Below are 24448 nucleotides of genomic sequence, written 5' to 3'. Positions count from 1 at the left end.
CACACACACACATACACACATTGGGTAGAAGAGAGCCAATTTGGTGTAGTGGTTAGGAGTGCAGACTTCTAATCTGGCATGCCAGGTTCGATTCTGCGCTCCACCACATGCAACCAGCTGGGTGACCTTGGGCTCGCCACAGCACTGATAAAACTGTTCTGACCGAGCAGTGATATCAGGGCTCTCTCAGCCTCACCCACCCCACAGGGTGTCTGTTGTAGGGAGAGGAATGGGAAAGCGACTGTAAGCCGCTTTGAGCCTCCTTTGGATAGGGAAAAGCGGCATATAAGAACCAACTCTTCTTCTTCTTCTTCTAAATGGCCACCTTTATGATCCCTCCTCTTTTCCATGACAGAAAAGTGGGCTATTAGTTTAAATATGGTTTTAATACTTATCATTTATTGCATTTATTTTAAATATCTAGTTTATACACAATTTGATGTTTTTATCCTATTATAATTTATCCTGAGTCTCATGAGATATGGTGAAAAATAAATGTTTTAGTAGTAGTAGTAGTAGTAGTAGTAGTAGTAGTAGTAGTAGTAATAGTAGTAGTAGTAGTAAATACTATGAATAAAATAAATGAAAAAGCTACAGCTCAATTGGTATTAGATTTCAGAATGAATAAGATTCATTTCAAAATGTGGTTTTGTTGAAATTTATATCAGTTTGCCAAAATGGTTCACTTGCTCATTCACAAGTTTTTACCTGTTACCTAATGCTAACTAGCCACTTGGAAAAATAATCCAAGATAATTATTCATCTGGAAGACTGGAAATAAGCAAATATCAGGTGATTTGATGTATTTTTATTTATTTCAGTGATTATTCCTTGCTTTTCTCTCTTGTGAAGACCCGAAGGGGCTTATAATACCGTTCACCTTTCCCAAAAATGTCAAACAGCTGTCATTGTCCTTGCATGTTTCTAAATAGCATTATCTCTTTATTGAAGTTGGGGGGAACTGCAGCATAAAATAATCTGACCTGTTTGGTCAAGACCCTAGGTGATCCCCTATACTTTTATCAATTATCAGATGGACAAACTATATTAATCTACTCTCTCTGGATGCTTCTTCATATTATATCTGGGGTGGATTGTACTGTTGAGTTTGCATGCTTGTGGACTGCTGAGTCAATAGACCAAGCTGCATTGAAAATCTGTACCTGCTGCCATGTTTCCCCACTTGCTCATGTCTGTAACAGTTCATCATTCTGCATCATGTTCATTATGCTCCACTGAGCTATAAAGAAAACCCCCTGTACTGCAGCCAGCATTGACTGAATGGCTTTTAAAAATGATGAGCTCAACTAAATTGCTTGTTTGCCAAGATGAGACGTATTCACACAATCTTGCGAAAGTTCATCCTGATTGTGAAGCATCCTTACTCTCACGATGACGCAGATCTTGGCCTCTTCATTAGCACTTGGAGAACTGTTGATTCATGCTCTTGAATCTTCTCATGTGACCTGCTCACCAGAGCATCCTTAAAAATCCTAAACAGAGGTTAAAGGAAAAACAAAACCCATGCTTATGAAGTATAAAGGTAGGCATGACTTCAGTTCATTGTGTCCTCAGGAGAGAAAGGTGACATAATTACTGAAATGTTACTATGAAAAGTGATAACTCACAAAGCTGTTGCCCATATTTCTCATTAACACCATTCTGCTGTTAATATTTAAGCCCTGTTCACAAGATACAATGAACAAATATATAGTTCATGTGCAGTGTATACTTGATTTGTCTTTCTTTCTATGTGCATTGAGTCATTCTCATGTTGTATTCAATGCACATACAATTTAATATGTAATTGAAACTACACATTTATCCACGTGCTGGTTCCCAGTTTCATTAGCTATTTATTTATCACATGGCAGAGTTACAAATCAGAAGCAACTACTGTAAAACACATATCCAATTGATACAATGGATATATAGATTGATTGGGCAATCCCCTTAAATACTACTAGCTAAATTTTCACTCAGTAACAGCTGGGGAGAGCTAAGTGAACAAGCAGTGGCTGTTTCTTATAAATAAATTGTATGCATGTGCAGGCAGATGTGCATGGATTCACTGTAACAAGTGAAAAAATCTTCTGAGTTCCTGCAAGCATTATGCTGTACAGAGAGAAAAAAATAGGTACAATTTGTAAAATTCAATAGCAACCTTGGGATAATTGTTCTTTCCTTTTACCAAGAACAAGCAACTGATTCACCAGCTCTTTCATGGAAAGATCAAATAATTTTTTCTCTATGTGAAAGGAATTCCTTTCACTTAACAGAAAGAACAAAATAAATCAGAGACATGTTGCACTACTCACTAACTCAGTTTTGTGCAATGGCAAGAATGGCTAGACATAATTGTACTGCATAACTTTATTTAGACATAGCCACATCAACACATTGGTGGCTATTGTATTATTATTGTGCTATAGCCACCATTCATAACTGGATCATCTGAAGAAAATCCTTTTATAAATGGTTACTATTGTGAAACCATGACTGATTATGCACAGTGTTGACTGTGCTGGGCCGTCACCAATTTCTTGTGGTGGAGCAGCATGCCTCACTGCTTCCTATGTACGTACAGGGGGCGATTTCCCCCCAGCGCACATCCCAGAGTTGTGTATGTGCATGCAGAACTCCAGAGTGGAAAGGTTCCACAACACTTTGTGGGGGTGGGGTGGGGGTTACTTCCACACGGGTGGGATTGCATAAAGAATGCTCCGTTCAGCTCTGCAGCACTGTGAAGCCAAACGGGACATATTCTGTCCCTGCTAGGGCAACATAGCTCTTCCCTGTGTGCATGGGCCTGACCCAGCATGGCCATCAGTCACAGTCACGGAAAAAAAGGGAACATGAAAAAAAATCAGTGTTCCCTTGCCGTGGGGTATCAGCAGCCCTAAAGCAGCCCGGGGCTGGGAGGGGGCTGGGCCAGCATTGATGTTTTGCACAAGTGGGAATTTGCCATGCTGCCATACAAGCACTAGCCCTTTCCCACCTGTCCATAATTGGTCCATATGTGGATACAGCCACAATATGCTAAAATTGAACTCCAAACCATGATCTTTCATCTATCTTTCTTTATAGAATTCTTACTTTTAAAATATACAGATCCATTCCATCACAATAAACTGAGAAAAAGTTTTTAGGAACTTTGAACTGGATCAGAAATTGGCAGCTAATGGTACTGTAGGTAGGGTTACCACATCCACTGGTCTGGGCAGGGGTTCCCCACTTTCTGGATGCACCTCATCTCCCAACCCCTCCTAACTTACCATAAACTGGAATAATGCTGCATTTTAATGCAATGTGCTGATATCACCCAAAAGTAACACTGACATATTGAGGGGTGACACTCTGGTTTTGGGGCAAAACTATGGTTTGAAACAAATTCTACCATTGAGTTTTGTCCAAAAGCCAGAGGGGTACCACCCCTGAGGTCTCCATCATGCTGATATTACTTCCAGATAACGTTAGCATGTTACATCATTCCCAGAAAGAACCTTCATCTCCTGATTGCAACACCAGTAGACCTGGCAACCCTAATTGTAGGCCATTTTGGTTGATACCACTACAGAAACCAGGAACCCACCAACTGCTCATAATGGAAACACATGCTACCCATTTTCCTCTTTATATATGTAGTTGCCATGTTGCATCAAAGAACAGTAATATTCATGTCTACCATACGCAGAGAGCCTCAATACATGTAAATATGAAGCCCAAAAATCGATTGTATAATTTTAACTATACTGATGTTATTATATATTACAAATTCCCCTTACAACACCTGCTGGTGAAACACTTAGGAAATTTTTGGAAATTTAAATGAGTAATAAAAATATTTTTACCTGATTTTGTACCATCAGCTTTGGCCTTATGTTTTATCTCCAAATATACATTGCACCATCCAATTGGTTTGGGAGGAGATATTGTTTAGTGTGCCTGCAAAGCCATTGTGACCATCCCACTGCAGCCCTTTGAAGGTGTTTTGCAAATCGGCAGCAATGTTTCAACTATGAATCTTTATTAAGCCACACTGCCCCAACCATTGTAATTAGCAGTGATTAGTTTGACTTGGGAAATACAGTGTTGTGCCAAGCATGAAAATTATATGCGATTCAACTGCCTAGGGCATGGAGGAGACAGGAAATGAAAGTCCAATGGTGTCAACACAATTGCTGGAATGATGCCAACCAAGGTAGGGTTCATGCTTCAGGGAAGCTTAAAACACGAGGGAAATTATAGTGACTTGAACCATGATGCAATGGACGTGCCTGCAAGTAGACAGAATGCTTTTCTAGGGAATTTGGAAGAAATGTTGAAAACTGTCAAGATGCAACATGCGAAAATGTTAGTTATCTCAGAGGAAAATAAACCATCCTAGACCAAATCCCACTCATAACATTAACAGTGTTAGTGTTATGTTTCAGAGATGTCTTGCCAGATCCTCTTCCCAGTTACAGTTTAGACATCGATTGGTGCACAAGTTTACTCTACCGGGCATGCTGTCAGGCCAAAGTGAAGCTCGCTCTTCCTTTCTTCCTTTCTTCCTTTCTTCCTTTCTTCCTTCCTTTCTGCAGGAGTGCTAACTGGATTTTCAGTGCCTATTTACTCCAGTGGACTTAGAAAGGCATAACTCCGCTAAGAAAGGCCCTGACGATCATTTCCAGGGCTGATAACAAATGTATTTCCACCTACTGAGTTGGGAGAAATCACAAGGAAGCCAAAGGGAAGCCAAGGAAACAATGTTAAGCAGGTCTACTGAGAAGTGATCCCACAGTTGATACATAATTCACAAGCAGGCTTCAGTTTGGTTCTCAACAAATGGCCTGCCATTCCTTAGATTGAGATAATATTGAGCATTTGCATTATGTCATACTTAAAGTGTCAGACTAAGGCTCTACAAACAGAGATAGATAGAAGACATGCACTAAGAAAGAAGAAAGTTTTGCAATGTCTATGATATTCACACCCTCAAAATGGGTGCCGAAATGTAAGCCCTTTAAGAACGACTGAGCATGTGAATCAGCATGTTAGGATTGCTTTATGTGTTGCATACCCCTCAAATAAACCATCCCTGCATAACTGAACACTATGTCCATATTACAGCATGATTTGTACATATTGTTTATGGGGGGAATGATCCATGAAAACCGTCATCTATCACTTGCAATTTTCAAATCAGTGCACAAAAATAAAGGTAGCCTTAGACTTCATTGTATTAATACAGGTAGAGTTGAATAAAAATTAAACTATGTGGGTGTTTGTGGGGGGGGGGGGAGATCTTTCATTTGATTAACATGCTGGATCAGATGGCAGCCTGGATAGGAAAGCAGCAAGAGATAACTTTAGGGATCTTGCAGTGCAAATTTAAGCAAGGTATAAAACCGTTGACTTCACAGGAGGTAGGCAGGTATAATTCTTCTTAGAATGGCACCGGGTGGGGAATAGAAGAATGAAACTTTCAAGCAGCGTCCCTCCCAAAATAACTGATTTTCATCAATACCTCAAAGAAATTATGTGTACGTCTGAGTCTTTCTTTAAAAGTACTTGAGACTTGAAAAAAGTGCTGTATTCCCTGTAGTGTTCTACTCAGGTCTTATTCTAAGAGGAATTGGAGAACTTTAACGGTAGGAATTCTGGCCAAAAATGGCAAGCACTTGTATATGTCAATCAAGCCATGTTCTTTCATACAACTGGGAAGATTCTGAATGACAAGCAGTTACAGTATCAAACTTAGACCTGTAAGACCCATGTTCAAACCTCGACTAAGCTGTTGTACTTTAACCTTGGCCCTTGGCTGCTAGCCTGTAGCTGTATTGGATCGTCTCTGTGGAATCTAGACCAGCCCATGATGTTTAGTGTACTTTTTGTTTCACTTAAATTTGTTTACATTGCATTTTGTATGTTGTAAGCCACTTTGGGTCTCAATTGGGGAGAAAAACAGGATAACAAATACCCTAAAAGGGGGGGGGGCATCTGAGCCATGGGCGCAGGTTCCATTTGCTGCTCAGCTGTTTCCAGTTTAAACAGCTGAGCTGTGGGCTCCTGTGGCTCTGTTATTTATACTGGAAACAGTTGAGCCACAGGCAAAGGCTCCCCTATGGTGCAGCTGTTCAGGACACAAACCTGGGCAGAGTCTGCACTTACTTTGTTTATTCCATTGTCAATCCTGTTGAATTCAGATCGCTTTGAACTCGGATCTTCCTCTCCCCCACCATCCCCATTGAAACAGGAAAGTGTTCTGCATGTGGTTAGGGTAGTTCAGAAGGGGGGGGGGAGTCAAGCCTCTTTCTTTCTTTTCTTGGAGGGGGGGGGAGACAATAGAAAAAGGCAGAGAAGGGAGAAAAAATCCAGGACCGACAGAAGTTGAGAGAAATTAGGGGCTTCTCCTTTAAGGCAAGTCTGTCACATGACCACCTGTGGCCAATCACAGGCCCTCTACCATGGAGGAGAGCCCAGATTCAAAACAGCCTAGTTTCTCTAATCTGAATCTTGAAATCTTGGGCATTAAAAGCACTCTAAGATATCACACAATAAAGGTAGGGTCACTCGGGATCAATCCTTCTTGCTGCAGAAGGAAATTTTAAATCGCCCCAAATCCAAACGGAAATCGCATTCTGTGTAGAGGGCAGGGACTGACTCGACCTGGAGTTGGAATAAAAGCTCCGTACAGTTTACACCCTGGTTTGGTTTGCAAGCTGATGGGGTTTTTAGTTTGGTTTGTGACCCACATTTTTATGTTTCATGCTCATTCCAATTGAGATTATCAATTGAAGGTCCAAATTCTGTAAGATTAGAGTTTTCCCAAAAAGCTTTGTTGATAACGGTCATAGATATTTTTTTCAACTCTTACCCAGAGTTGCAAAAGGACCCATTGTCCTAGTTGTACAATCTAGACCAAGTTGACACCTTATGTTTGTCATGTCTTTGATGGTCAAATCTTCACATGCATTGAAACATTTCTCAACACTTATTGTGATCAAAGCATTTCTCAATTCATTTATTTGATCTTGTTGCTTCATTGACAAACTGGCATAACATATAATATAGGGTATGAACTTTGACACACTGATACATGAGTTAAGAGTTGCTTGGGAGGGCCTCCCAACTGCGAGATAACTAGAATCTAGTGTAAGGATTAAAAGTCCACATGGTGCCATAACTCATGTGACAGTCACCTTACTCAATAAGTATAAAATATTGTAAGAAACATAGATGAATGAAAAGAGGTTATGCAAAGGATGCCACAACAGAAAATAGGAGTTTCCAACAGAAATGATGTGAATCTTCAACTGGTTCCCCACACAGGATTAGGCATGTGTGCTTTGAATCGCTTTGGTCAAAAAATCTCCAAAGCAGGGCTGCTTCAGAGACAAATTGACTGAATACAGTCCGGAACGCAAAATCCCTTTAAAAGACAGAGTTGGAGTGGCTGAAGTGTGATTTGGTGCACTTCAAATGAGCCCTTTGACCAGCAGCCATTTAAAATTCAAAGGTACAGACAAGGACGGAAACACAGACAACTGGAGCCTGAACACTGCTGCTCCCTTTTTTCCACCAGCTGTGAAGGAGGTATAATGGGAAGGCACACCCGGTACCAAATCACAGAACTGCAAAGACAGTGGTGCTTGCAGCAAGCCGAGAGGAACCGTACCCTTCCCAGCTCCTGCGAGTCATGCAGACTACATGCCGACTCACTTGAGCAAGGTAAAGTCTCCTTCAGTCCGGCAAAGTTCCCAAACAGACAGCTTCTCACTGCTCCTGCAAGAGCTCTCTGGATTGGCCTCTCAACATTACAGCAGCTGAGGAATGGAAAGGTGATGCAGGCTGTGCTTGCACACACATATCCCACACTATGTTTTAATCAATTGCTGTTTTTTTTTTTTTTTTTTTTGCTGCTGTTGTGGTCTGGGTTGGCACTGCTTGTTGTGCCTGGTGCTGCTATTGTTAGAGTTATTCTTTTTAAATTCGTTGTTGTTGTTGTTTTCCCACTTTGGATACTGTGGTTCCCTGGGTGGGTGGCTTGCTGTTCTGCTCTGGTTTGCTACTGCTGTTGTGGCCTGAGGAGGGGGGAGTTGAGTTAGAGGCTCTAAACTTTCAGGGTTGCTCTGGAGGCCTCTTCTCTAAATTCCTCCAAAGCTTCAAGAAGATTGGGCCAGGGGGTCAAATTCTAGAGGCTCCCCATCCTACCTCCATTATATCCAATGTTAAGAAAAAACAGTGAGAAATTCTCACCACTAAAAGTAATGGCCCATTATGTCCTATGATGAGAGTCTGTGTTTCATCATGCCGAAGCAATCCAGGTTTTTTGCTTAGCACACATGCCTACTTAGCACACATGCCTACTCAGGATTAATTACAAAATCTTAGCATGATTTGCAAATGTGTTTGGAGAACAATGTTATTTCTTATGGTAGTTGGGTTTGGTTCAAACAACATATCTTTTGCAAAGATCTCCCAAAGAGTTGTATTGGGGAAAAGGAATCTATATTAACACAATCACAGTACATAAGGCTTTGAGGAAGATGTAGACCATGAATCAGAAAAGGCGATTCATTTTGATTTGGAGTGTGCCTAACTTATAAGTCACAAATGATCAGAAATTTTTAAGAGCTAGATGAACCAGTTTGGTTTGTGAGGTTCATGATGTGAAATAGCAGCCCTAACCAGCATGCCAAAGGCACCAAACTTTCAAGGGATCTTTTTGCTGACTCTCCTACACATGCTGTCCAAGTCTGGTGATGGTTGAATATACAGGGTCTAAGTTACAGCCCCCCAAAGAACATGCCATTGTTTCCAACTGGGGGGGGGATGAGCAAAAACAGCAAGGGCAATAGAAGCCCAGCAGAACAGAATCAAAGACCAAAACCTCTGCAGTAGAAACTGTGGGGGCATTTTTGAATGCCCATTAGAATCTGTGCCCCTCTGCTAGTCAAACCAAATGTGACTAAGGTCAAATCACAGAATCTCAGCAATAGAAACTAAAGGTGGTAGTGTGTGTGTGTGGGGGGGATTTTTGCAAGGCTAGCAGAACAAGTGTAATATAGGCCCATTATGCACGGCCGCCGAAACGGCGATTTTGGGTCACATGGAAAACGCGGAGGGGGAAGACGCGATACACACCGGTTATGCACAGGGCGGGGCGCGACGGCGGCAAAACCCAGAGTAACCGATTATGCATGCAGCGATCCCAGTGCCACTTCTGCTTGCGCCCCGGTCACCCGGAAGCTGCGCTTTCTTCCGCGTTTCGCGAACGCGACTTTTTTGGTGGCATGCACCGAAGCTGCGGCTGGTTGCAGCCAGCACCGTGCGTTATCGGTGATTTTAGTCGCCGCCATTCCACCCCGAATGTGCGCTAAACCCCCCATGCATAATGGGTCATAGTAGGGCACAGCAGAACCTAGTGCCATTGTGACAATGCCAGCTCAACATAACTGATATCTAGTTCAGAATCAATCCAAACTGGGGTGGGGATTTCAAACCCAGAAGAAACTCTGCAATATTCTAGTGCCTGGCAGAACCCAGTACCTACGTGGGAATGCCAGCTCAATCACAATCCAAGCAAGGGGGCATTTTTGCAAACCCAGCTGAACTAGTACAATGTACAGCCTAGCAAGAGCAGTGCAATCACAGAGTATCCAGCAGAATCCAGTGCCACTGGAACTGCAAGCTTAAAAGGACTGAACTCATAGCATAGAGTCACAAATCCAAGCAAGGTGCTGGGACTCCGCATTTTCTGTGCAAGAAAATAGGAAGTGAACACAAAAAATTCTGACAAGGTGTGTGTGGGGGGACCCTCTTAAAACTGATATGACTAGTTTGAAACTGAAAATAGTGTTTCCAAGGCTGGAGAATTCTGCCTCCCCCTGTTGCTTTGAAGTTTGGTAAACATTTTGAGTGGAAACTGAAAATATATCCATTTATGAATCAGCATAAACCTCCATGAACTGCTTGAGAGTTTGTGGAAAGTTTGTTCCAGTTGACCTGCTATAAACTTCAGTTTGCAAACCAAGCTGATCCTTGAACATGACCAATGCTGAAATTGTTCCTTGCTCTGTGAATATCTTGATGGCATTCCATAAAGTCAAGAATCATGAATTTTTTTCTTTTAAATTTAGCAACCTGGATCCAAACAACCAGTCAAGCCTTATTAAAACACAAAGTGAAGTCCCACCAAAATAATTTAACAAAATTTACCCCAAGAGTTCTTGTTTTAGGACAATATACATGATTGCATACCAGGAAGCCTATTATTATAATATTCAAATACTAGGGGCAAAGCCCGTTGTCTCCAAGAATACAACGGGCGCTAGAGCTTGGCAGTGGGAAGAGGAAGGGGAGGAGTTGTCCAGTCTGTAAGGGCATGGGGTTGTCATGTGTGTTGTGTGGGAGGTTGTGGTGGCGTGGTGTCAAATGAGGCCATGGGTGTGGAGATATGGGTGTCAAGAACCTGTGGTGTGGAATGTTCGTTGATTGTGGGAGAGGACTGACCTTTGGGAATTGTGGCATAGTGGTTACAGATGAGCTTTCCAGAGCCATGTCCTCAGATATGTGAAGGGAAAATCAGACTGGAGACTCTTCTTAGGGGAAGATTACATGGCAACCAATTCCCCCCAGTTCTGCGTCATTTCCCTTCTTGTGTGAATTAGGCCACATTCACTGAAATGCCCCTCTGCCCTAATACACATAGGGTAGTCACAGTACACAGGTGTCCACCCTGTTCCTTCTGCCTCCCATATTTTCACTGTTGGTAAAAGGTTATGTGCCCACATGCTTCTTTCATGGTTGCTCCTTAGAAGAACGGATTTTTGTACCCTATTGCTTACTACCCAAAGGAGTCTTAAAGCGGTTTACAAACACCTTTTCCATTTGTCTCTCCACAATAGTCAACCTGTGAGGTATGTAGGGTTGTGAGAGATCTGAGAGAACTGGGAATGGGCCGCAGTGACCCAGCAGGCCTCAGGTGTCTCAAAGCATTTTCCAATCGTCTTCCCCTTCTCTCCCCATAGCAGACTTCCCATGAGGGAGGTGGGGTAGCGAGCCTCACAGGGAAGCTGGCAACCCTAAGAGGAAGACTGTCTGTGCACAGCAGTCTTGACCTTAGTAAGGTTTTTAATACTGTTTTTTATTTGCCAGGCCAAGGTTATTTGCCAGTTACCATTTCAGTGACGATGTGTCTCCAGACATTTACTTGTTCTCTATTTAGTTTCAGGCTGTAAATATTTATTTAGATCTTCCTGCACTTTCCAGACTCACAGGACTGATGCTGGTCTGCCTGTCTGCGCCCCAGAATACAAACAGTTGCTGATAAGGGCTGGCCATAATCCATAGGCCAGGAGGGACACTCCTGCACCACTCCCTACCAACTGCAGGCAAAAATGGCTCATTTGAAGGCTGAACTCTGAGGCATTGTACGATTTTGAAGTCCCACCTCCAAACCTCCAGGAATATTTCCAACCCAGGGGTAGCCAACCTACAGGTGTGGCCTGGAGAGCTCCTGGAATTACAGCTCATCTGCAGAGTATAAAGATCAGCTTCCCAGGCAGAAAGGGCTACTTTGGACAGGGTTGTGGTAGAGAAGAAACATTTAAGGCTTCCCACACAGGTTGTTGTTGAATTGAAAGATTTGAGGCCTACTGCACAGGGTTGTTGTGCAGATGAAACAGGAGACAAAAGAGCCAGCTTCCTCTGCAGAATAACGCTGTGCAGTGGCCTCAAATCTGCAGAGAGTTGCAAAGAAGAAAGACACATGGCTTGGCTGTGTCTAACCCCCAGCCAGAGCAGTATTTTAAGTGAGAAGGGGCTTTTCTGTAGCCTCCCTGTCAGGCAACTGTTTGGCAGAAGGGGAAAGTCCCCCCCCCTCAAAAGGAAGGCCCTCAGGCTCCCCTGTGTTGCTCTTGGAAAGGCCTCCTTCCCTCAGTCCGGGCCTGTCAGAGGCTCCTTCACAGCAGGCCTGAAGGGGGGGGAGGGGGAGCACTCTGCCAGCTTTGTCAGGGTTCTGAGGCAATTTTCAGTTGGACATGACAGTTAGGTCAGCCTTGGGGCGAAAAGGGCTGGCTCAACCTGTCCAAGCCTCTGTTCTCATCCCCCTTGGCAGCCCTGCTGACCTCCTCTCCCTTTGGTGGTCAGGAGCAGACTGGCAGCCAGACTGGGCTGGGTGAATGGAATTTTGGTCTGTCCTGGTGAGGGGCCAATAGGAAGGCACTTTGCGCGCCTCCCCATTGGCTGCTTGGCCCTGGATGGACACTCGGAGGGCCCAATCAGGAGCCGCTTTGCGGCTCCTGATTGGGCCCTCTGAGTTTTTATCCTGGACAGGGCCCGCCCTAACTCCTCCCCAGGCGGCCTTACTCTTTTATTTAATAGGACCCTGTCCTATTTAAAGATGATTTCAGCATTGCATACCTGAGCAGGGCCTATACCTTTTTATCTCTGTAGATTGCTTATTAAATGATAATACACTAACAGACTTTGTAGGTGATGGGGAATGTAAACACACCCACAACAGGTGTTTTCACATTTGGAATCAACAGAGGTTCCGTAAAAAGTATGGTTGGTGGTATAATTACTGCAAAGAAGTTTGGATTCAGATACACTGATTCCCCAAACTTTGTCAAGTTAAACAGGACAATTTAAGAGGCCCAATAATATCATGACAAAGAAATGGTAATTTAGTGATTTTGGAGGTCTTTAAAAAAAATAAATAAAAGGCCTCTCAAAGAAGCACATTGGTCCTCAATGAGGGCCAGAACTTTTTCTGTCCTGGCCTCCACCTGGTGGAACGAACTCCCTGAAAAGATCAGGGTCCTGTCCGATCTCCCACAATTCTGCAGGGCCTGAAGAAAGGAGCTCCTCCACCAGGCATTTGCCGGAGACCCATCACGGGTCCCCCTCAGACATCCCCTCCCCACCTGAACCAGTATGACCTCCCTAAGGGCCTTAGCTAAGTTCCTGTTATATTGTTGTTTAATATCACTGAAATTTTGTTATTTAGATTGTTGTTGTTGAATTTGTTTATGTTATATATTAATTTGTTCCATGTATCCCCCACATTTTGTTGTATGTAAACGGCCCTGAGCTATATGGAAGGGTGGTATAGAAATCAAATAAATAAATAAATGTAAGCCACTGTTTACTGAGTTTATCCAGAAATCTAGTATTGTTGAGGAGTTAGTGTTAAACTCCAGTTCAGTCAATATTAAACTGAATTCTCCTTAGCACTCTGTTCTCAAGTCTTTCTGCTCAACCGATGCTAACCAATCAAATTCCTTTGAGTAGCCCGTCACTCAAAGGCATTTGTTGCTCTGTGAGGCATTAATCCTTCATAGTCCTTTACATGTTTATACAGCACTTATGAGCTTTTAAAGTGCAGTTCATCACTGGTGTCTTTTGTAATTTCTTCCTGAATTTTCTAAGTACTTATGTTTGGTAGTTTCCCACCAAGTCTTCCAATATGCAAGTTTGCCCTTTCATCTGAATAGGGCACTACACATATTTTCTGTTTCAGTATGTTCCATATAAATCTCATGTAGTGCATAGTAAGGATATTTCCGCACATTAGTAAAAATAGCATTACCCCAGCAGAATGGCAAAGTGCAAAATTTCATTGTGCTTCCCAGGCCTTCCTCATCTTTTGCCATCTCGCCTTTATCTGCTGCCTTTTCGCACATTTCACCCTCCACATCTGCTGCTGGAAATGGTGGAAGAGGGCAACACACCTTATGCACATCACACTTCCGCCTATCAATCAATTCAGGCAACCAATCCCCTTTCTCCATTTTTGATGCAGTTTAAAGTTCCCGCAAATGCCCGCTATTTTTTTTAAACAAAAAATCCATACTTATCCATTGCAATGCCTATACATAGAATCATAAATGCATAGTGCCTTTGAACGCCAACACTTATTTTATTTCTGGCACTGCCTAAATATGTGTCCACCTATTTATTGCTCCAGGCATGTCACAATCTTTAAAAAGAAAAGTAATTCCCTTTCCAGAAACAATGGAAAGGGTATAAGGGTAGAACGATGCGGATGACTGTAGCGCGTTTAAGCCTCTATATGTTCCTTTTGCTGGTTGCCTGCTGGTTGTGCACTGCTGGATCATGCTTTTTAGGTTGGTAAATCCACTTTATGTGATTCCCGAACTCATGCTCTAAAATGGATGGTGTAGCAATCTGTCAGCTGGCCAGAAACTGGATGTGGGCAACGTCATGTGGAGCAGCCAGAATATAACACCTATCCTCTGAAGCTTAAATGTATGTAGTGCCCTATTAAAATGAAATGATGACTGTCAGGATCAGGAGGATCATAGATAACATTAGGGACGGGAACAAACTGAACCACAAATGAACATTTGTGACAAATTTTGTCCTATTTGTAGTTCAGGAATGAAAGTCTTTGAAAGGTTCACAATCACAGTCTTCCATGAATAGTTAAGACAGTTCATAGGGATCATGTTTGTTGCTGACCACAGCAGAAATCAGGGTTTTTTAAAGGGACTTTGAGTCCCTTGAAAACCCTGCATTCTTCTTCCTTTTAAAGTTTAAAGTGACTTCACAAGAAAGTCAGAAATGGGGAGCAGCCTGTTCAGGGTCATGAACACTTCAACAAGAGAAACCACAGACATCACCTGATTATCTGGGAAAGCTCAGGCACTTAATTGCCCTCCTTCCATCACCTTAGGATGCCCCCTGGACCTCCCACTTGGAACTCACCCAGGAGCCTGGTAGTAGAGGAGGGAGGCAAACAAGGAAGGAGACAACTTCCATCTGGGAACCATATGAGATAGGCATCCTCTATGGTCAATTTACTTCCTGCTGGGCCCAACAACAAAAGATACCTGAGCTGGAGTGTCCTCCTTCTCTGCTGGCACCACCACTGCTGCTGCAGCCTGTGTTCATAATCTTGCTGCTGCTGTTAGGCTTGCCATAGTGATCTCCTCTGCTAACCACCTCACTTGACAACCCCATCTCCACCACCAGCCTCTTCCTCCATAGGGTGAGCTCCCAATGTGAGCATCTTAAGGTGACAAGGGGAGGGGAGGGGAGCACCTGGCTCTCCCAAATTGCCAAGTGATGGATGAGGTCTTCCCCTGTTGAAGTGATGCAAGGATCCCCATTTCTTGGTTTTCTTGTGTAGTCCCTTTGAATTTTAAAGGACTTGCACAAGAAGGCCTGAAACAACTGAGTGGCTGGGGGCATTTTCACTGCTTAGCTATTTTTGCTGCTTTCTGAAAACTACCCTTTAAAGGGATTGCAAAATATTTAAATGAGCTTTCCTGGTCCCACAAACCATGAACCAAAGCATTTTGTCAGAGAGTGAATTGGTTTGATTCATAATTTGGCCACGAAACATGAACCAAACTGCATTTTTGTGGTTTGTGCTCATCTCTAGGTAGCATATATGCCCACTATACATGGTTAGAGTTTTGCAAAGATAATAACTGAAAGGGCACCTTAGAGAGGGTCTGTCCTAAGTTTCCCTGCCAAACTTAATTGAAGAGTCAGCATCTGAACCAGAGTTTCTTAACTCTCAGCCCAGGACTTGAACCACTATTGGCTCCAGTCTCCTCCTCTGATCTCTATCCTAGAAATAAGGAACAGGGACAGTGTTCTAAGAAGTGCAATAAGCATTTCATTCAAATTAGACAAGGGAATGCAGCCATATAATGTATATATTTGATTCCACTTTGATCACAGGAAGAGAGGATGATACACAGTCCTAATCTGCTTCAGTCTTAATGCCCATGCTGAGATAAGAACACCAGCAATATACCAATGGGTAAGTAGTGCTGAAAATGGCTATGTTTATGAAGCTGTACATTCCTGTGGAATGGCACAGCTGAGAAGCTGCCTTAAATGACACCGTTGAATTGCTGCAAAAACTCACACATTTTTCCAAGGCTGCTAATAGGGCTAATGCCATTTGTGGGAGCTATAAGAACTCGTTTCTTGCAACAATCCAGGTGACAGATTGCTACATTCCTGGAGTGACTGTTGGAGTATCTTCTGCTGAGCAAAAATATAACTCTGGAAATTTAGAAGGAAAAGGAATGCAGGGAGCACATTATTTCCATTAGGAGAATTACAAGTATGACCTGTTTAAGAATGAAGGCTTTTAAACCAGACATTGTAGCAGGGCCTCTATCATTAAGATTTATTTCCCATTTAGAGAGTCCCCATGCAAAAGGAGAGCAAAGGAAGTGATGAAAACCAGCAGATTGACTGAACATAGAAAGCACATACTGCTTTCCTCCCAAGCTCAGTCTAACTTGAAAATTTGCTTTCAGTATAGCTCAGAAAATGAGTTGTTCCTATAAAAAATATTTTCTTAAATGGCAGAAATGTGCTGTATATATAAATGATTAGATCCCACTAGGTTTCCTCATCAGTCTTTTCTGATTTTCCTCCTCACTGAAACTATTTTATATAACTTTTGTCCATCTGAGGCACAAGATCCCAAACATAGCTTCCTGGCTAGTCAAAAGAGGTCCCTTGTAATTTGTTCACCAGTACAGAACCTGTGAAAGGGTTCAAGTTCTTATTCTGATGGCTGGTATTTCCAGTTACATGGTCCCTACTAACAGGGGTCCTTGACCTTTGGAGATCAAACTCCAGTCAGAGTCAAGACTACTGTGTCAGTAGTCTTATTCATATATGGTAGAGGTATTAATTAGAGCCTGCAAGCTTCTGGCTCATAAAAGGAGACAGGCATTTTCATAGAATCATAGAATCATAGAGTTGTAAGGGGCCATACAGGCCATCTAGTCCAACCCCCTGCTCAACGCAGGATAAGCCCAAAGCATCCTAAAGCACCCAGTTCCCTTTCTTTCCTTACACTATGTTATGCACCAAGCATCAGCATTCTGGGCATCATATTGCTTCTGTGGATCAGCAAGGATGGAGAAATATCTGTCTGCATGAAAGCTCACTGGATCCACTCCATAAGAGTCCTGTTCTCCTAGCCACATGCAGGAAATTGGGATCCAGTTCATGCACTCTTCTTCTCTCTTCTGTCCTCCTTTTTAAAATCTCCTATCCTAGTCATGATTCACTTTAACAGTTGTATAGCATGATATTTTTGTTGACCATAAAATCATTGTTAACATTATCTATAATCCTGTGTAACCAGTTTGCAAACCCATGACAAATTCTGCATGGAAACTGGAGTGGTATGGTTTGTTATTGCTAGGACTAATGAAGATGCAGTAGCACACCTGGAGTGGGCTGACTTCAATATTTCATATTAAACTTACCCACATGGTCCATGTTGTACTTACATATCAAGAATAAACACAAAGGATTTCTAGTAAGGTATAACTAATTTTTGTTACATGATCCAGAAAATATTCTTCCAAGATCCACCTGATCCAGCACTTTTTCTAGAGTACCACCATCCCAACAATAACTAGACCTCTATCTTTTGCTCGTCTCTATGCTGTATCATAGTTAAAAGATGAGAAACGTTAAATCTGCACTGGGTCTCATATGTGAGGTCTTTTCTTCACACCATTTTGTACAAATGTATTCCTAATGTACATATATATAGTTGTCTGTGAAAATATTAGAAAACTAGATATTAAGCCCGCTGTGGGCAAAATACAGCGGGCCCTAGCATGATGGATGGGTGGAGGGATGGGGTGAAGGAAGGAGGAAAAGGAGAAAGAGAGACAGAAAGACAGAAAGAAAGGGAGGAAGATAGAGACAGAAGAAGAGGGAGAGAAACAGGTAGCCAGAAAGAGGCAGATGGAAGAGAGGGAAGAAGGGAGAAAGGGAAAAACAAAAGGAATGCTGGGAGGAAGGGAAGGAAAGGGCAAAGGGAATGCTGGGAGGAAGGGAAGGAGAAAGGGAATGCTGGGAGGAAGGGAGGAACAGAGTAAGGTAGGTGGCCTTGGGACCTTCTGCTGGGCCCAGGGGCAGGCTTGGCTGCCCCAGGGCCCGGCAGAAGGCTCGGGACGGGGGCGGCGGGCTTTGCGGCCTACTGCCGGGCCCAGGGGCAGGCTGGGCTGCCCCAGGGCCCGGCAGAAGGCTCGGGACGGGGGCGGCGGGCTTTGCGGCCTACTGCCGGGCCCAGGGGCAGGCTGGGCTGCCCCAGGGCCCGGCAGAAGGCTCGGGACGGGGGCGGCGGGCTTTGCGGCCTACTGCCGGGCCCAGGGGCAGGCTGGGCTGCCCCAGGGCCCGGCAGAAGGCTCGGGACGGGGGCGGCGGGCTTTGCGGCCTACTGCCGGGCCCAGGGGCAGGCTGGGCTGCCCCAGGGCCCGGCAGAAGGCTCGGGACGGGGGCGGCGGGCTTTGCGGCCTACTGCCGGGCCCAGGGGCAGGCTGGGCTGCCCCAGGGACCGGCAGAAGGCTCGGGACGGGGGCGGCGGGCTTTGCGGCCTACTGCCGGGCCCAGGGGCAGGCTGGGCTGCCCCAGGGCCCGGCAGAAGGCTCGGGACGGGGGCGGCGGGCTTTGCGGCCTACTGCCCGGCCTAGGAGCAGGCTCGGCTGCCCCAGGGCCCGGCAGAAGGCTCGGGACTTTGGGAGTGGGCTTTGTGGCCTTCTGGCGGGCCCAAGGGCAGGTGAGCCTGCCCCAGGGCTCGGCAGAAGGCTCCCTGGGCGAGGGGAAGCCGGCCGGAGGACTTACCGCTGGGGAAGGCTTCTTCCTCTGAGCGGCAACTCCCCGGCCGGCTCAGGCGAGGCTGGGCCAACCAGCCAATGGGGAGCCGCGCTTTGCGCGGCTCCCCATTGGCTGCTTGGCCCTCGAGTGACACTCGGAGGGCCCAATCAGGAGCCGCTTCGCGGCTCCTGATTGGGCCCTCCGAGTTTTTATCCCGGACAGGGCCCGCCCTAACTCCTCCCCACTTGCCCTTACTCCTTTATTCCTCCCGCTCCTCCGGAGCGGGGGGAGGGTTAAAGATGTTTCAATTCCAATTTTGTATCTTGGAACAGATTCTTAAAAATTGAAGGTTTGTAGTGTATGTCCTGATAAATGCACTAAGGCAAGTGAACTATATATATGTGTATAATGAACATGAACAGACCAGTTTATGAAAAGAATTCTGTTAACTCCCAGAAGCTTTAACCAAGATATAGGATAAGCTCCTATTTAAAATGTGCCATAATACATGACTTTGCATTAAAATTGCTTTAAGTGCATTAAAAACCCTTGGAGCACATCACACTTCTGCCCATTGGGCCCAGATGCTCAGATGTATTGGTGTCATTAAACAATTTAAGGACTGCTTGCACAGTCTGTACCAACTTCATTTACCCTGACCTAAAAAGTAGAAGAACTTGAGAGTGGAAAAAGGAAAGCATTCATTAACAAACCACTGACCTTCGATGACTGAAGCTTTTCCAAAGGCTGTGTCTATCTTGCAATATATTCAAACAGCAAACTGTGTAGAATAAAAGTGATAAGGAAGTCTGATAATATATTGACAAAAGACGTCATAAGCACCTTGGCAGATATGTAGAGGGGATGGAATGGAATAGAAAGACACCATAAAAAGCAAATTCATGTACTAGACAAGTAAGGACTTTCAGAAGTTACAAAATTGGCCTTTAAGAGCTTTCTGCACCTAAAATTTAGGGATGGGCTGTGTCTTAGTGGTAGAGCACCTGATTTCCATGCAAAAGTTCTCAGGAACAATACCCGGCACCTCTAGTTAAAAGGATCAGGTACTAGGTAATATGAAAGGCCTGTACCTGAGACCCTAGGCCAGTGGTCCCCAACCCCCGGTCTGGAGACCAGTACCGGTACCCCAGGCAATGGCTTCCAGTCAGTGTAGACAGTAATAATCTTGAGAGCCCAATAGGCTGAGTCAGTAGACTTCATGAGTGTTTGAAATATGATGTTCTGCTAAAGTGACCAAAACTAGTAATAAGGCCTGTTCTGACAATGGGCTCTAGAAAACTGGAGTAAGGTCCTCTTGGGGATGCTGGCAAGCAGAAGGGAAAGCAGTCAGAGGAAACAGGAGACAGGAGACCGACTGGGGGGTGAAGTCTCTACTGAAAACAGAACATTTCTGGCCTGTGGGCAAGCCACAGAGGCTGCAAAGTCAGATGGTGGTAGTGACCTTCTCTCTGCCTTTCTGCTTTTCCGCTTTCATGGAGAACACATTCCCAGGGGGACCTGCAGTGTAGCAGCCCATTCTTGCTCTCTGCTAGGTTGGCAGGAGGAGACCTGGAGAAGGACCTGCCAAGCAACACTATATACTGTTCCCTCCTGATGCTGGCCCCAGGACAGGAGCCATCTCCTTAGGCTTGACAGTGAAGGCAAAGCCAGACCTTCCCCACCAGCAAGGGCTCTTTGTCTGTCTGTCTGAAGTAGGCCTAAGGGCTCAACAGCCTTCCCCCAGGTACCAGGCCAACCTTCAAGTGGCCTCCCTTTGCCAAGTAACAGTAGTGGCGGCAGCAGGGACTACAACTCCCAGGGATCTGTGGCTGAGCAGCACTGGGCCCCACCAACACAGCACAGCCTTTCTGCCTAACGACCCAGAGTGCAGAGGTGGTCAAGGGTACCCTCAGCTTGGGGACCAATCAGAGAAGACTGTAGTACTGCATGCCCACTCCATGCAGTGGCCGCCCCACCTCTGCAAGTCTGCTCCATTGAATTGCTGCCACTGCCCCAGGAGCCTGGTATGACTGGCCTGAGCCCAAAGGCATGGAGTTGTCTGATTTCCTGCCACTGGGACAGCTGGTGCTTAGTAGGTGATCCCGTTAAATTATTATTGTTATTACTGCTGTTATTGTTACCTGTTACCATGTGTTAATTGTATCCTCCCTGTTTTCTGTAAACTGCCCTGAGCCCTCGGGGAGGGCGGTATATAAATATAATAATAAAGAAAAATAAAATAAATAAATAAACTGGCTTGGCAATCTCTCATTTTCTTGATGTGCCAAGTCATTTCCATCACAACTTCTGTTGCATTTCCCACTAGGGCTCCCCTAAAGACATTTTCACATCAGTCAGTTTGGTGTAGTGGTTAGGAGTGCAGACTTCTAATTTGGCATGCTGGGTTAGATTCTGCACTCCCCCACATGCAGCCAGCTGGATGGCCTTGGGCTTGCCACAGCACTGATAAAACTGTTCTGACCGAGCAGTGATATCAGGGTGATATCAGTGATATCTTCCTCACCCACCTCATAGGGTGTCTGTTGTGGGGAGAGGAAAGGGAAGGCGACTGTAAGCCGCTTTGAGCCTCCTTCGGGTAGAGAAAAGCGGCATAAAAGGACCAACTCTTCTTCTTCTTCTTCTTCTTCTTCTTCTTCTTCTTCAGTCAACCAATTAATCAACAGATCACAGATTTGATTCACCAAATAAAAACAAAAACAAAAAAGAGGTTTTGCTGTTGAAACTACAGTGATAAGAAATATTAATTAATTCCCATTCCATAGTAATCCACATGGAGAACATTGTCTTCCTTTCCTTCATCTTCTTGCGAAATGTAGGAGTAGCCTCAGTTAGTGAGAATTTGAAAGGCCATTTCACCAACACTGTTACATTTTTGGCATACAGTTTCTCTCTCAGAAAGTAGGATCCAATGAGGAAAAATGTCAGATAGCAATCCCTTTACATCAGTTTCATAACTCTGCAGCACCTGCTTCTTCTGATTCACTGAAACGTACTCACCACTCAGAAACATGAGATAGCTTAAGAACCTGCCTAAGTTTGCTTGCCAAGTGAAGTGCTTTATCAGGCTCCATATAACAGGCTTTGACATGTTTTAGAATCACTGAGACATACCCAACATTTCTGCAATGTTTACATCACTAGTCATGCTGACAACAGCTTCTTCCCAAACTTCATGTGATCATTCTTAATAAAATGTTCGGTTGGGGGAAGCACTTTCACATCCTGTGCTGGAAAGCCCTTTTTTTAAAAGCTGATTTGCAATAGATAGTATCACCAACTTTATTATTTAAGATTCTCTTAAACAAAATTTAAACCACAAAAAAGGTGCAGAGTGTGCAAATTGTTTGAAATGTCTTTCGTAGTAATTGTATTTCTCATGTTATCTACTGATCTTTTGGCTTCTTTAATGTCCCCCACACCCATCAAAATAAAGAATCCTGACATGTTGGCTGCTCCATGTCAGCAACAGGCGTTATATTTTAGCACATTACAGATCTATGCATATTTTCAAGTTTTATGACCAAAAAGATGACACAGTGGAATGTTATTTGTTTTTGTGATAAACTCATACAAACAAATCTATGAGAAAGTAAAGGAGGGGGCAACTAAGCTCAGGTTAACATGCACCACCAGAATCTGTGGGATTTACAGTAGGATGCCCCTCCCAGGTGTATTTTTGCACATTCCCTAAGTGAAAATAATAGAGACGCGGGGCTGAAATGTAAGATGTTGCTGAAAATATTTAATTGCAGAATGTACATGAATGGGCTTCCATAGTTGTTCAAACTCTCAATGACAATGCAGCTACAAAACAGGCCCCAAAACTTTGAGGTGAAAAGAGCATAACGGTTTCATGAGTTGCTTTGCCAACAGAATTTTCCACTGGTACTACCAGTCTAATTGGTTGATTGTGTCTCTTCTTGTCCCCATTCTGGGCTGAAGTGAGGAAATATTTGTCTGTCCAGAATCTTGCCATTTTTCAGGAATGAAGAGGCCACTACCCTCTCAATGACAATAATTCCAGCAGGGCGTCTGTGTTAGTCTGTTGTTGCACAATTAAATAGGGATGGGCACAAAGAGGCTCATGAAGTAATGTTCATCATGAATTTTGGGTGGTTCGTGGAAGGACACTCAACAGAAACATTTCAAAAACATGGGTGCTGTTTGTGGAAGTTTATGGTGATTTGTGAATGATTATATTTCCAGACATACTGTCCTATTGGGTTTACAGTGCCACAGGAAAACTGGTTCTGCTGAGCTTGCATAAATGCTTCCCACCTTCAGTTTATACTGCAAAGATGTGCTGGGACTTTGATTCTGTTCTTCTGGGCTTCTATTGCCCTTGCTGCTGCTGCTCTTGCTTCTCCTCCTCCTTATTTGGCTTTTCCCCCCCCCCTCCATTGGAATCAATGGAGAAATGGAATCCCTTCTTGGGGAAGCATGACTTGGACCCTGTAAATCCAATAATCACAAAATTTTGTAGGCAGGTAATGAAGAGTCATCCAGAGGTCTGCTATGAGTTTGGTGTCTCTTGTTTGCACAGAATTGGTTATATACACCTCTGGATTTCCTGAACCTGTGCCTGCCATTTTCCCCCAAAATCACTTTCCTAGGGACACTTTCTTCTGAGCAGGGCATAACTCACGGTGTAAATAACTCATGGTGTAAACTCACAGAGATCCAGTTTGGTGTAGTGGTTAGGAGTGCGGACTTCTAATCTGGCATGCCAGGTTCAATTCTGCACTCCCCCACATGTATCCAGCTGGGTGACATTGGGCTCGCCACAGCACTGATAAAATTGTTCTGACTGAGCAGTGATATCAGGGCTCTCTCAGCCTCACCCACCTCACAGGGTGTCTGTTGTGGGGAGAGGAATGGGAAGGCGACTGTAAGCCGCTTTGAGCCTCCTTCGGGTAGGGAAAAGCGGCATATAAGAACCAACTCTTCTTCTTCTTCTAAATCCAGTCATCACCAAACTTGAGGAAAGGTAGAGAAGAGTCATCCAGAGATCCCTGCATGTTTGGTGTCTCTAGCATGCTGGTGGAGGGGCTGTTCTACCATATCACAGTCCTCATGAACCAATCTGTTTCATCTAGCATCAAAAAGCTCTTGACAGTCTTTGGTTTGTGAATTGTGCATACCATGAACCATGAACTGTTACAAGCCACACTTTTTCTAGTTTGTGCCTATCCATCAAATTAAATAGAAGACTGGTGGTGGAAAGTGATGCCAAATTGAAGCCAATTTATGGCCCTTTGGGGTTTTCAAGGCGAGAACTGAACAAAGGTAGTTTGCCATTGCCTGCTTTTTAATCACCATCTTGGAGTTCCTTGCAGGTCTTCTATCCAAGTACTATCTAAGACTGACTCTTCCCAATTTCCAAGACCTGACAAGATTTGGCTAGCCTAGGCCATCCAGGATTATCATGTTGAACATCAGATGTGATGTCATTACTTTACTCCGTCCACTCCACACATACCCTGTGTTTAGATATTCATAGGAAAACAGCAGAATAAGACACAGTGGCAACTATTTTTCCCCTATCCCAAGTTAAACCTTCAGCTATAAAGATTGCCTTAGGAAAGCTACTGTTCTCTTAGTCTCCTTCCACCCTTCCCAAATATGGTCATTATAATAGTCTATGTTACAATTATGTTGCAACCATCACTGCATATAAAATGCTATGAAGATGTGAAGCACGGTATATAAAGTGTGGGCATCATTTAAAATAGCATGTTACAGCAGCAAAATCATGTCTGTCTTGCCTGACAAGAATGGTGCTAGAAACCTGAAACTTGCACCTGGTTAAACAGGTTTGGGATGGCAT

At 44.1% G+C, this 24448-nt stretch overlaps 1 long non-coding RNA gene across 1 annotated transcript in view; it reads right to left on the bottom strand.

Annotated features, from left to right (window-relative positions):
- Positions 1–968: 968 nt before the first annotated feature.
- The window catches only part of LOC143839064 (uncharacterized), a 63314-nt gene continuing 39834 nt past the window's right edge, over positions 969–24448 (bottom strand). The window contains exon 3 of the long non-coding RNA XR_013231571.1: positions 969–1493. This is a non-coding gene — a long non-coding RNA (uncharacterized LOC143839064). The remainder of the gene's footprint in view (positions 1494–24448) is intronic.

This window comes from Paroedura picta, chromosome 5 (assembly GCF_049243985.1).
Source record: "Paroedura picta isolate Pp20150507F chromosome 5, Ppicta_v3.0, whole genome shotgun sequence".
Classification (NCBI taxonomy): Eukaryota; Metazoa; Chordata; class Lepidosauria; order Squamata; family Gekkonidae; genus Paroedura; species Paroedura picta.
This window is presented reverse-complemented; position numbering and strand designations above follow the sequence as displayed.